This window comes from Drosophila bipectinata, unplaced genomic scaffold (assembly GCF_030179905.1).
Source record: "Drosophila bipectinata strain 14024-0381.07 unplaced genomic scaffold, DbipHiC1v2 scaffold_35, whole genome shotgun sequence".
Lineage (NCBI taxonomy): Eukaryota > Metazoa > Arthropoda > Insecta > Diptera > Drosophilidae > Drosophila > Drosophila bipectinata.
In genome coordinates this window covers 1-15,000 of record NW_027222961.1, presented here as the reverse complement: position 1 = coordinate 15,000, position 15,000 = coordinate 1, and the positions used below count along the sequence as shown (strand labels likewise).

The 15,000-nt window shown below is 35.7% G+C and overlaps 1 non-coding gene and 1 pseudogene across 1 annotated transcript; both read right to left on the bottom strand.

Annotated features, from left to right (window-relative positions):
• Positions 1-6,047: 6,047 nt before the first annotated feature.
• On the bottom strand, positions 6,048-13,396 carry LOC138927578 (large subunit ribosomal RNA; annotated as a pseudogene).
• Positions 13,397-13,708: 312 nt separating this feature from the next.
• LOC138927580 (5.8S ribosomal RNA) lies at positions 13,709-13,886 on the bottom strand. The gene has a single exon (XR_011444033.1). It is a non-coding gene; the product is annotated as a 5.8S ribosomal RNA (ribosomal RNA).
• Positions 13,887-15,000: the final 1,114 nt, after the last annotated feature.

The following is a 15,000-nucleotide window of genomic DNA, read 5'->3' as shown; positions in this document are numbered from 1 at the left end:
TTTCATATCCATATATATTTTTTTATATTCATATATTTTCATATATGTTATATGCATATGTATTCATAACCATATGCTTATATATTAATACTGGCGGTCTTCTGTTTAATATAATATTATTTTAATATTATATTGGTAGGCCGAACACCACCTACCCTATATACCTTTTTGAACACGGTTTCGTCAATCCGGTCATTTATTGTATGGGAAGTATGACTTTCCCACACATATTTGGATATCCATACGATTGCATATCCATATGAAAATATTTTTAATATTTTTAATATATTTTTAATATTTCCATATTTAATATAATATAATTAAATTATTATATTATATATTATATGGTAGGCTATCACCATCACCTACCATATATTTCATATACATATAAATATTTTCATATCCATATATATTTTTTTATATTCATATATTTTCATATATGTTATATGCATATGTATTCATAACCATATGCTCATATATTAATACTGGCGGTCTTCTGTTTAATATAATATTATTTTAATATTATATTGGTAGGCCGAACACCACCTACCCTATATACCTTTTTGAACACGGTTTCGTCAATCCGGTCATTTATTGTATGGGAAGTATGACTTTCCCACACATATTTGGATATCCATACGATTGCATATCCATATGAAAATATTTTTAATATTTTTAATATATTTTTAATATTTCCATATTTAATATAATATAATTAAATTATTATATTATATATTATATGGTAGGCTATCCTCATCACCTACCATATATTTCATATACATATAAATATTTTCATATCCATATATATTTTTTTATATTCATATATTTTCATATATGTTATATGCATATGTATTCATAACCATATGCTCATATATTAATACTGGCGGTCTTCTGTTTAATATAATATTATTTTAATATTATATTGGCAGGCTGAACACCACCTACCCTATATACCTTTTTGAACACGGTTTCGTCAATCCGGTCATTTATTGTATGGGAAGTATGACTTTCCCACACATATTTGGATATCCATACGATTGCATATCCATATGAAAATATTTTTAATATTTTTAATATATTTTTAATATTTCCATATTTAATATAATATAATTAAATTATTATATTATATATTATATGGTAGGCTAACATCATCACCTACCATATATTCCATATACATATAAATATTTTCATATTCATATATATTTTTTTTTTATATATTCATATATTTTCATATATGTTATATGCATATGTATTCATAACCATATGCTTATATATTAATACTGGCGATCTTCTGTTTAATATAATATTATTTTAATATTATATTGGCAGGCTGAACACCACCTACCCTATATACCTTTTTGAACACGGTTTCGTCAATCCGGTCATTTATTGTATGGGAAGTATGACTTTCCCACACATATTTGGATATCCATACGATTGCATATCCATATGAAAATATTTTTAATATTTTTAATATATTTTTAATATTTCCATTTAATATAATATAATTAAATTATTATATTATATATTATATGGTAGGCTAACAATATCCCCTAACATATATTCCATATACATATAAATATTTTCATATTCATATATATTTTTTTTTTATATATTCATATATTTTCATATATGTTATATGCATATGTATTCATAACCATATGCTTATATATTAATACTGGCGATCTTCTGTTTAATATAATATTATTTTAATATTATATTGGCAGGCTGAACACCACCTACCCTATATACCTTTTTGAACACGGTTTCGTCAATCCGGTCATTTATTGTATGGGAAGTATGACTTTCCCACACATATTTGGATATCCATACGATTGCATATCCATATGAAAATATTTTTAATATTTTTAATATATTTTTAATATTTCCATATTTAATATAATATAATTAAATTATTATATTATATATTATATGGTAGGCTATCACCATCACCTACCATATATTTCATATACATCTAAATCTTTTCATATCCAAGTATATTTTTGTATATTCATATATTTTCATATATGTTATATGCATATGTATTCATAACCATATGCTTATATATTAATACTGGCGGTCTTCTGTTTAATATAATATTATTTTAATATTATATTGGTAGGCCGAACACCACCTACCCTATATACCTTTTTGAACACGGTTTCGTCAATCCGGTCATTTATTGTATGGGAAGTATGACTTTCCCACACATATTTGGATATCCATACGATTGCATATCCATATGAAAATATTTTTAATATTTTTAATATATTTTTAATATTTCCATATTTAATATAATATAATTAAATTATTATATTATATATTATATGGTAGGCTATCACCATCACCTACCATATATTTCATATACATATAAATATTTTCATATCCATATATATTTTTTTTATATTCATATATTTTCATATATGTTATATGCATATGTATTCATAACCATATGCTCATATATTAATACTGGCGGTCTTCTGTTTAATATAATATATTTTAATATTATATTGGTAGGCCGAACACCACCTACCCTATATACCTTTTTGAACACGGTTTCGTCAATCCGGTCATTTATTGTATGGGAAGTATGACTTTCCCACACATATTTGGATATCCATACGATTGCATATCCATATGAAAATATTTTTAATATTTTTAATATATTTTTAATATTTCCATATTTAATATAATATAATTAAATTATTATATTATATATTATATGGTAGGCTATCCTCATCACCTACCATATATTTCATATACATATAAATATTTTCATATCCATATATATTTTTTTATATTCATATATTTTCATATATGTTATATGCATATGTATTCATAACCATATGCTCATATATTAATACTGGCGGTCTTCTGTTTAATATAATATTATTTTAATATTATATTGGCAGGCTGAACACCACCTACCCTATATACCTTTTTGAACACGGTTTCGTCAATCCGGTCATTTATTGTATGGGAAGTATGACTTTCCCACACATATTTGGATATCCATACGATTGCATATCCATATGAAAATATTTTTAATATTTTTAATATATTTTTAATATTTCCATATTTAATATAATATAATTAAATTATTATATTATATATTATATGGTAGGCTAACATCATCACCTACCATATATTCCATATACATATAAATATTTTCATATTCATATATATTTTTTTTTATATATTCATATATTTTCATATATGTTATATGCATATGTATTCATAACCATATGCTTATATATTAATACTGGCGATCTTCTGTTTAATATAATATTATTTTAATATTATATTGGTAGGCCGAACACCACCTACCCTATATACCTTTTTGAACACGGTTTCGTCAATCCGGTCATTTATCGTATAGGAAGTACGACTTTCCCACACATATTTGGATATCCATACGATTGCATATCCATATGAAAATATTTTTAATATTTTTAATATTCGTGAGTTTTTAAATAGGGACAGAAGGAATCTCTTGAATTGAATCATGCGCGTCACTAATAAGATGACGAGGCATTTGGCTACCTATGCGAAAGTAATTCAACTCCCGCCGTCTTAAGGTTTAAGACTTATAACAATATATGTTTAATATTTTTAATATCCGTGAGGTTTTAAATAGGGACAGAAGGAATCTCTTGAATTGAATCATGCGCGTCACTAATAAGATGACGAGGCATTTGGCTACCTATGCGAAAGTAATTCAACTCCCGCCGTCTTAAGGTTTAAGACTTATAACAATATATGTTTAATATTTTTAATATCCGTGAGGTTTTAAATAGGGACAGAAGGAATCTCTTGAATTGAATCATGCGCGTCACTAATAAGATGACGAGGCATTTGGCTACCTATGCGAAAGTAATTCAACTCCCGCCGTCTTAAGGTTTAAGACTTATAACAATATATGTTTAATATTTTTAATATCCGTGAGGTTTTAAATAGGGACAGAAGGAATCTCTTGAATTGAATCATGCGCGTCACTAATAAGATGACGAGGCATTTGGCTACCTATGCGAAAGTAATTCAACTCCCGCCGTCTTAAGGTTTAAGACTTATAACAATATATGTTTAATATTTTTAATATCCGTGAGGTTTTAAATAGGGACAGAAGGAATCTCTTGAATTGAATCATGCGCGTCACTAATAAGATGACAAGGCATTTGGCTACCTATGCGAAAGTAATTCAACTCCCGCCGTCTTAAGGTTTAAGACTTATAACAATATATGTTTAATATTTTTAATATCCGTGAGGTTTTAAATAGGGACAGAAGGAATCTCTTGAATTGAATCATGCGCGTCACTAATAAGATGACGAGGCATTTGGCTACCTATGCGAAAGTAATTCAACTCCCGCCGTCTTAAGGTTTAAGACTTATAACAATATATGTTTAATATTTTTAATATCCGTGAGGTTTTAAATAGGGACAGAAGGAATCTCTTGAATTGAATCATGCGCGTCACTAATAAGATGACGAGGCATTTGGCTACCTATGCGAAAGTAATTCAACTCCCGCCGTCTTAAGGTTTAAGACTTATAACAATATATGTTTAATATTTTTAATATCCGTGAGGTTTTAAATAGGGACAGAAGGAATCTCTTGAATTGAATCATGCGCGTCACTAATAAGATGACAAGGCATTTGGCTACCTATGCGAAAGTAATTCAACTCCCGCCGTCTTAAAGTTTAAGACTTATAACAATATAAATGAAAAATATTATTTTCATTTTTCACGTCACTAATAAGATGACGAGGCATTTGGCTACCTAAACGAAAGTAATTCATCTTCCGCCGTTATAAGGTTTAAGACTTATAACAATATAAATGAAAAATATTATTTTCATTTTTCACGTCACTAATAAGATGACGAGGCATTTGGCTACCTATGCGAAAGTAATTCAACTCCCGCCGTCTTAAAGTTTAAGACTTATAACAATATAAATGAAAAATATTATTTTCATTTTTCACGTCACTATTAAGATGACGAGGCATTTGGCTACCTAAACGAAAGTAATTCATCTTCCGCCGTTATAAGGTTTAAGACTTATAACAATATAAATGAAAAATATTATTTTCATTTTTCACGTCACTAATAAGATGACGAGGCATTTGGCTACCTATGCGAAAGTAATTCAACTCCCGCCGTCTTAAAGTTTAAGACTTATAACAATATAAATGAAAAATATTATTTTCATTTTTCACGTCACTAATAAGATGACGAGGCATTTGGCTACCTATGCGAAAGTAATTCAACTCCCGCCGTCTTAAGGTTTAAGACTTATAACAATATATGTTTAATATTTTTAATATCCGTGAGGTTTTAAATAGGGACAGAAGGAATCTCTTGAATTGAATCATGCGCGTCACTAATAAGATGACGAGGCATTTGGCTACCTATGCGAAAGTAATTCAACTCCCGCCGTCTTAAGGTTTAAGACTTATAACAATATATGTTTAATATTTTTAATATCCGTGAGGTTTTAAATAGGGACAGAAGGAATCTCTTGAATTGAATCATGCGCGTCACTAATAAGATGACGAGGCATTTGGCTACCTATGCGAAAGTAATTCAACTCCCGCCGTCTTAAAGTTTAAGACTTATAACAATATAAATGAAAAATATTATTTTCATTTTTCACGTCACTAATAAGATGACGAGGCATTTGGCTACCTAAAAGAAAGTAATTCATCTTCCGCCGTTATAAGGTTTAAGACTTATAACAATATAAATGAAAAATATTATTTTCATTTTTCACGTCACTAATAAGATGACGAGGCATTTGGCTACCTAAACGAAAGTAATTCAACTCCCGCCGTCTTAAGGTTTAAGACTTATAACAATATAAATGAAAAATATTATTTTCATTTTTCACGTCACTAATAAGATGACGAAACAGTTAGTAGGCCACAATTAGTAGGGAAACGTGGACAACCCGTGATAAATCCTTATATGCTTTCTTAGATATAGCATATAAAGATTTTTTATACTAAATATACATATTTACACATGCATATTTACATTTTTTTTATATTTCGAATCATCAAGCAAAGGATAAGCTTCAGTGGATCGCAGTATGGCAGCTGCTCAACCACTTACAACACCTTGCCCGTTACAAAAGTCGTTTACAATTGATTCTAGGCTTTGTCATTGTATTAAATAATGTTTTCATATGTAACTAGCATGGCATCAGGTGATCAAAGATCCTCCCAATTTACTATGTTACAAATTACATTGGCATCACATCCATTGTCGTTTAAAATATAAATAATAAACTTTAAATGGTTTAGAAGCCATACAATGCAAATTGCCCCTTATTTATCATTGCAGTCCAGCACGGATACGACCTTAGAGGCGTTCAGGCATAATCCAACGGACGTAGCGTCATACCACTGTTCGCTCGAACAAGTATTGTGCCATTGGTCCGTACCTGCGGTTCCTCTCGTACTACGCAGGAATGCTGTCGCAACAACGTTTTGTCATTAGTAGGGTAAAACTAACCTGTCTCACGACGGTCTAAACCCAGCTCACGTTCCCTTGCATGGGTGAACAATCCAACGCTTGGTGAATTTTGCTTCACAATGATAGGAAGAGCCGACATCGAAGGATCAAAAAGCGACGTCGCTATGAACGCTTGGCCGCCACAAGCCAGTTATCCCTATGGTAACTTTTCTGACACCTCTTGTTAAAAACTCTTTAAACCAAAAGGATCGATAGGCCGAGCTTTTGCTGTCCCTGTGTGTACTGAACACCGAGATCAAGTCAGCATTTGCCCTTTTGCTCTATGTGTGGTTTCTGTCCGCACTGAGCTGGCCTTGGGACACCTCCGTTATTATTTGAGAGATGTACCGCCCCAGTCAAACTCCCTACCTGGCAATGTCCTTGAATTGGATCATACCTGAGTAATTGGAGTTATACCAAATTTTCAAATCGATAATACATGAATGCATCTCTCATTAAAGAATTTGTTTGCGATTATATAACAAACTCGTGATACTTTGATCAAGAAGCTTGCATCAAAACCCAATACCATAAGATATAATAAATATATCCGTATAATGGCTAGGAAATGATACACGTTCCATTTAATCAAGTAAGTAAGGAAACAATAAGAGTAGTGGTATTTCATTGTCGATACCAAACCGAAGTCTAATATCTCCCACTTATTCTACACCTCTTATGTCTCCTTACACTGCCAGATTAGAGTCAAGCTCAAAAGGGTCTTCTTTCCCCGCTAATTATTCCAAGCCCGTTCCCTTGGCTGTGGTTTCGCTAGATAGTAGATAGGGACAGAAGGAATCTCGTTAATCCATTCATGCGCGTCACTAATTAGATGACGAGGCATTTGGCTATTTTTTTTTTTTTTTTTTTTTTTTTGTTCGCTAAGGATCGTAAAAATCTTCAAAAGATACACACTCAGGTTATGATGTTATTTAGCCAATAAGAGTGTGCATGCACGATTCATCTTGTGGGTTCATACGACCCAGAAGACGCCTACGTACTAAAAACCGCCTCGTTTTTAAGCGAATTTTATGCCGTTTTTAGATGTTATGCTACGGCAGCAAGCTTTTAATATGAACGTGATGCATGACTAAGTCCAATCACGCGTGTATCCCGACAGATACATGAATTGTCGCCAACTCCAGAGACCACCACTGATTACCCGGACACTAATGATATGACTATCACTAGTGCTGAGGAGGTCTGAAGCAATCAGCCGTTTTACCGACTGACCGCTCCATATTCCTCTCCAGTTCACAGTGGCGGAATGGAACTCAACAACATGTTGCGAGCCGAAAAGTCTCCGCAAATTTGTCCGTATGTCCGGTGTCTCGTACTTCTCGACTTTGCGCTGATGCGCTTGGTCGAGAGAATGTCCGTCGGTCACTACCTGCGCGTCAATCACATAAATGTGATTTTGTCGGATAGCTACCAGGTCGGGTTTATTCAATCCGGTCTCGCCCTGCAGACTTGGTTCAACATGAACGACGCAGCCTTTCCTCTCAAGTCCCCGCTTGATTAGATTTACTACGCCGTCGTGCCGAGCTATCCTCCTCCCATGAGTACGATAGCATTGCTGCAAGATGTGGTTTGTTGTTTCGGGAGCATCACATCCTGCACGGCACCGTCTTCCCAATTCGTGCCTTCCCCTCGTGGTACGAGACCTTGAGGGTAGGGCATTTATCCGCAGTTTGATTCCTTCTGTATATTCCCTTCCTGTTAGCAAACGCGTGGGTTGGACAACCCATCCGTGTTGCGGAGCAAAACGCTCTGCTTCACGGAGCCCGCCACCATCAACAGACATGTGCAACCTATTTGCCAAGTACGAATCTACCTGTAGACGGGTTAACAACTCTTGACTTCCAGCCTGAAGCCTATCCCGGGCCCTCCGCATTTCGTCTTCCACGAAAGAGCTGGCTACCTCGGATTGCTCGAGGTGAGGCCATTTTATACTGCTCAATCGCTTCAAACGAAGCATCGGTGCTATCCATCTCAACGATGGTAACCCGAGACCCCCACTTCTGTGGGGGGCATGGAAAAAAGAAGTTGGTACGTCTACCGGAAGCCTCAACCACTTCCGTGCGGTATATCGAACCAATGTGTCAAATTTCTTCAGAACGCCTATCGTCACACTCCCAAGGGTCAGCTTGTGATAGAGTTGTGGGATAAGGACAGTCCGAAGGGCAAATAACTTCTGCTGTGGCTTCAGGGGGGCCCGAGTCAATCTCAACAGCTTCGGTTGCAACTCCTCAGCTGGATTGTACCGGACCCGCCCATCCGCAGTGAATTTAATCCCTAAATACTTCCACTCGTCAGTGCGCTTCAGTGAAGGAACCTCGCGCTCCCCAATCAAAAAGCTCCGCCGTTCCACGACAGTACACTTTTGCTTGGCTTGCCCCTTTATGCTGACAGTGAAACACTTGTCAGTGTTAAGGGTGAGGCCCACAGAGGAGAGAAAGCCAACTGTGGTGTCCAACAATTTCTGAAGGCCCATCGGAGTTTCCGCAAAAAGGACTATATCATCTGCGAACGCAGCCGCATTTGTCATAGCGTTTCCGACTTTGGCACCAATCTCACTGGGTAAGGACCTAAGTAACCGGTCAATGACCAGATTAAATAGTATGGGAGACAAAGGGTCACCCTGCTTGACGCCTCTTGCAGGAATGAACTCCCTTGAAACCCACCCGTTCCCAGTTAGCATTGTGCCGCCGCCCTCGTACGAATTCCGTATGTAGTTGATTAGTCCTTGTGGGGCACCATACGAAGCCAATGTGTTGTAGACCGCTTTGTGAGCTACCGCATCAAAGGCTTTACTAACATCGAGGGTCCCGATGTAGCACGATTTAAATCGCTTATGATGTTCCCTTAGAACTAAATCAACAATCGTCGTATTGTCAGCACACCCATCGGTCGGTAGGAACCCTCGCTGACGCGAATCCCAGTTGACTGCACTAATCAACCGGGCTGCCAAAATGGCATTTAGTTGCCTAACCAAAACCGAGGGGACTGAAATAGGACGATAGTCTTGCGGACGACTTGCCGTCGCCATCTTCGGGATGAAGATGGTTCTGGCCAGACGGATGGAGTACGGAAGTCTCCCACACCAGAGAATTAAGTTCATTATGCGTAGCATAATGCCATCGGGGATACTCCTGGCAGTTCTTGGAGTAATCCCGTCCGGGCCTGGAGAACCTGATAATTTGACCTTATGGGCCCTAAGATCGCGCTGGTTCACAGCGGACCATACTCTCTCCAACGAATGTTCCATGTGGAACGAGGCGTGTTCGATGGAGCTTGAGCTAGGCGTGGTCATTATCTGTTTCCAATATGGCTCCATAATTTCCTGGGGTGGCTGCACCGACTCGTCAGCGCCCTCCAGCAGGGACTTTATGCATCTTCCCGGATGTTTATCCCAGTTACGCTGAACCCTAGCGTACTGCTGCCTTCTACGCTGTCTCATATTTCGAGGCTCCGTTCGGGGCCTCGTCAGAATGTGCGGTTCATTCCGTGGCGGAAAAATTTCCATGAGATAGCAAGATAAACTTTGGAGAGTGGTTTCCTGTCCCGAGACCTGCGCATTATCTACGATAGTTTGCAGGACCTCGGCTCTCCACCGGGAATCGCATACTACTGGGGCATAGCCCTGTAGTACCCTGAGGATTTCGCTGTTCGTCTGTTCGTGTGGTCTGATTGGTCCCGAAGATGATGTTGATACTCGTCGGTTTTGCTCGCTATTACTAGGGCGGCGCTGTGAGGTATTCGACTCTAATGCTTCTGGGGTGGGAACAGATTGCCCTCTTATCTGTTCCAGTTTTGCCTTATATTCACCCCTCTTCCGATATGAAGAAATTGCATCGGAACTGCGGTGTGTAAAAATTTCCGCTAGCTTTTTATTTAGATGTCGAATACCACTTGCTGCAAGCTCGACCTCCTTTCTCGCCATCATCAACGTTTCTTCCTCTGACCACCTCGCTTTTTTATCAACACGAAGACGTTGTGTATCAAGTTCGTCTTTGTGTCGATGTGACATGTGGACGCCCAAACCCCTCTTGGAGTTGAACGACATTCCACATATCGTGCAGGGCACCCGACCTGAAAGGTTAACCGCTGCACCTCGTTCATACTGGTTGCTAGCATCCAGACTAGTAGCCGTGGACTCTCCTCTTCCTATTATATCATCAATTATCCGAGGCTCGTTGTTAGTTTCTGCACCAATATGTTTTTAAGAGAGTCATAGAGAGTCATAGAGAGTCACCTTAAGAGAGTCATAGTTACTCCCGCCGTTGACCCGCGCTTACTTGAATTTCTTCACTTTGACATTCAGAGCACTGGGCAGAAATCACATTGTGTCAACACCCGCTAGGGCCATCACAATGCTTTGTTTTAATTAGACAGTCGGATTCCCCAAGTCCGTGCCAGTTCTGAATTGATTGTTAATTGATAATCGTTATAATTAATAAGAACTAATTGGTTTGACCCAACTAGTATTCTTAAAAATTTTAGCAAGAAAGTTCCACAATTGGATACGTAACTAAACTATCCGGGGAACAAGTTACAACCATAAATGATTATAACTCTATTTACCCAGAACGAGCACATAAACCATATTATTGTTTCCCAATCAAGCCCGACTATCTCAATCTTCAGAGCCAATCCTTATCCCGAAGTTACGGATCTAATTTGCCGACTTCCCTTACCTACATTATTCTATCGACTAGAGACTCTTCACCTTGGAGACCAGCTGCGGATATTGGTACGGCCTGTTGAGAAGTTTGCGTATCCCCACCATAAATTTTCAAGGTCCGAGGAGAAAATATCGACACAACAGTATATGTCATGCTCTTCTAGCCCATCTACCATATCTCTCTGCGAAAGACTTCCATGGTAGTACGACTATAAAACAGAAAAGAAAACTCTTCCGATATCTCTCGACGGCTTCTTTATGGTCGTTCCTGTTGCCAGGATGAGCACGAGGCCCATATTTAATAACAAACGGATACTCAACAGGTTACGGAATTGGAACCGTATTCCCTTTCGTTCAAAATTATTCAAGTATATAATTTTCACAATAATTGTAATATTTATTTTTACTTGAAAATTTTCGGCTTTCGCCTTGAACTTAGGACCGACTAACTCGTGATCAACCACTGTTCACACGAAACCCTTCTCCACTTCAGTCCTCCAAGGTCTCATTCGATTATTTGCTACTACCACCAAGATCTGTACCAATAGCAGCTCCATGCAGGCTTACGCCAAACACTTCTACGCATACCATTGTACCTTCCTACTCACTAAAGTTTCAAAATTTATATTACAAGTAATATAAATCATCTACTTTAGCGGTAATGTATAGGTATACAACTTAAGCGCCATCCATTTTAAGGGCTAGTTGCTTCGGCAGGTGAGTTGTTACACACTCCTTAGCGGATTTCGACTTCCATGATCACCGTCCTGCCGTTTTAAGCGACAACCCCCTTGCAGCATTTCCGCATGCGTTGTTAATTTGGGCACCGTAACATTACGTTTGGTTCATCCCCCAGCTCCAGTACTGCTTACCAAAAGTGTCCCACTGGGCACATTATATCATAACCTTAAACTTCATATCAAGAAAGTTAAGGTTTTACCCATTTAAAGTTTGAGAATAGGTTAAGATCGTTTCGACCCTAAGGCCTCTAATCATTCGCTTTACCAGATAAGATTATTTTATATAACATTAAAATGCACCAGCTATCCTGAGGGAAACTTCGGAAGGAACCAGCTACTAGATGGTTCGATTGGTCTTTCGCCCCTATACTCAATTCTGACAATCGATTTGCACGTCAGAACTGTTTCGGTCTTCCATCAGGGTTTCCCCTGACTTCAACCTGATCAAGTATAGTTCACCATCTTTCGGGTCACAGCATATCTGCTCAAGGTACGTTCCAGTTAGAGGCATAAATAATATAAATATTATTATACATAACTATATAGAACGCCCCGGGATTGTGTTAATTAACTATAAAATAGTTAAAAAACTAATCCCATTAATAGTCAAGTTAATTACGCTATTAGGTTTATATCCCAATAACTTGCACATATGTTAGACTCCTTGGTCCGTGTTTCAAGAACGGTACCGAAGGTATCCTGAATCTTTCGCATTGTTAATCATACAAGTGCATATAATAAACACAAAAATCAATGATAATTATGCCATTATATAATTCCGAAAAATTAACGCACTGTATTCTTATTAATCTATCAACACTTTATCAAATTAATGACATTTATCCTATGTTAAAATGCAAGCATAATAATTTGAATAAACTATAAGTCATATTTTATGATAAATTATATATGTTAATAGATTACAATGTCCTTATATGGAAAAAATGCACACTATTTCTATAATATTATTTAAATATTATAACTTTAATGATGAATTTTCCATAATGGATATTCAGGTTCATCGGGCTTACACTCTAAGCAGTTTCACGTACTATTTAACTCTCTATTCAGAGTTCTTTTCAACTTTCCCTCACGGTACTTGTTTACTATCGGTCTCATGGTTATATTTAGTTTTAGATGGAGTTTACCACCCACTTAGTGCTGCACTATCAAGCAACACGACTCTTTGGAAACATCATCTAGTAATCATTAACGTTATACGGGCCTGGCACCCTCTATGGGTAAATGGCCTCATTTAAGAAGGACTTAAATCGTTAATTTCTCATACTAGAATATTGACGCCGCATACACCGCGTTGCCCCATTGCCATATATACAAAGCGACTTAGTGCTGAACTGATTTCTTGTCGCTCGCCGCTACTAAGAAAATCCTTGTTAGTTTCTTTCCTCCCTAATTAATATGCTTAAATTCAGGGTTAGTCCCATATGAGTTGAGGTTGTATAAAGCAATGTATATATATATAAACAAATATATCTATGAAGAACAATATATTTGATATATTTTCAATTTTCGCATCTTTAAATAAGAGACAATTCTAGTTAAAAAAATTAATTTTTTTTATGCTAGACATTTCTCAGTATTATTTGAATTGAAAAAGAAAGAATTGTATATCTTCATTTTTTCTTTTATAAATATTTGAGATAATTGCTTTTAATTTAATATTATGAATATATAATATATCCAATAATATACCATATGCATATCATTATAAAAATATATAATAATAAGCAACTTTATTAGCATAGTCTTACAACCCTCAACCATATGTAGTCCAAGCAGCACTATAAAATAATTAAAGTACATAACAGCATGGACTGCGATATGCGTTCAAAATGTCGATGTTCATGTGTCCTGCAGTTCACACGATGACGCACAGTTTGCTGCGTTCTTCATCGACCCATGAGCCGAGTGATACACCGCTTAGAGTTTTATAAAATATTATAAATATACAATTCGTCAATTATGTTTTTATTGAAAGAAATTAAAAATACACCATTTAACTGGCATATATCAATTCCTTCAATAAAGTTATTTTTATACCTAAAATAATTGTTGCGAAATGTCTTAGTTTTATATAATCAATATAAATATAATTTATATTGTTTAATATTATATAAAGCATTAACCTGTATATCAGGTACAACAATGTATATTTTAGGTGTTGCATTTATCAATGTATGCGCATAATTTAATATGAACAATACATCACGCAACGCATGTATATTAATTAATATACACGCAATTTATATTCAATATTCGTCTATATTTAAACATATAAAATATGTTTAATTTTTTGATATACCTAAAATAATTGTTGCGAAATGTCTTAGTTTTATATAATCAATATAAATATAATTTATATTGTTTTAATATTATATAAAGCATTAACCTGTATATCAGGTACAACAATGTATATTTTAGGTGTTGCATTTATCAATGTATGCGCATAATTTAATATGAACAATACATCACGCAACGCATGTATATTAATTAAATATACACGCAATTTATATTGAAGACAACAAATGGTCTATATATTCAATATAATATATATGTCTTTTATTTTTGGGTAATTTTTTATTTATATAATTTATTATAATAATATTTTAATAACGGATAGATTCATTCAATAATGATCCTTCCGCAGGTTCACCTACGGAAACCTTGTTACGACTTTTACTTCCTCTAAATAATCAAGTTCGGTCAACTTCTGCCAAAAAACCATAACACACAAGGCATCACAGTGATCACGTCAGGAAACCACACTAAATAATTTAATCGGTAGTAGCGACGGGCGGTGTGCACAAAGGGCAGGGACGTAATCAATGCGAGTTAATGACTCACACTTACTAGGAATGACAAGTTCATGTTGAACAGTTTCAGTTCACAATCCCAAGCATGAAAGTGGTTCAGCGGTTTACCCGGACCTCTCGGTCTAGAAATACCACGTTGATACTTTCATTGTAGCGCGCGTGCAGCCCAGGACATCTAAGGGCATCACAGACCTGTTATTGCTCAATCTCATTATTGCTAGACGCAATT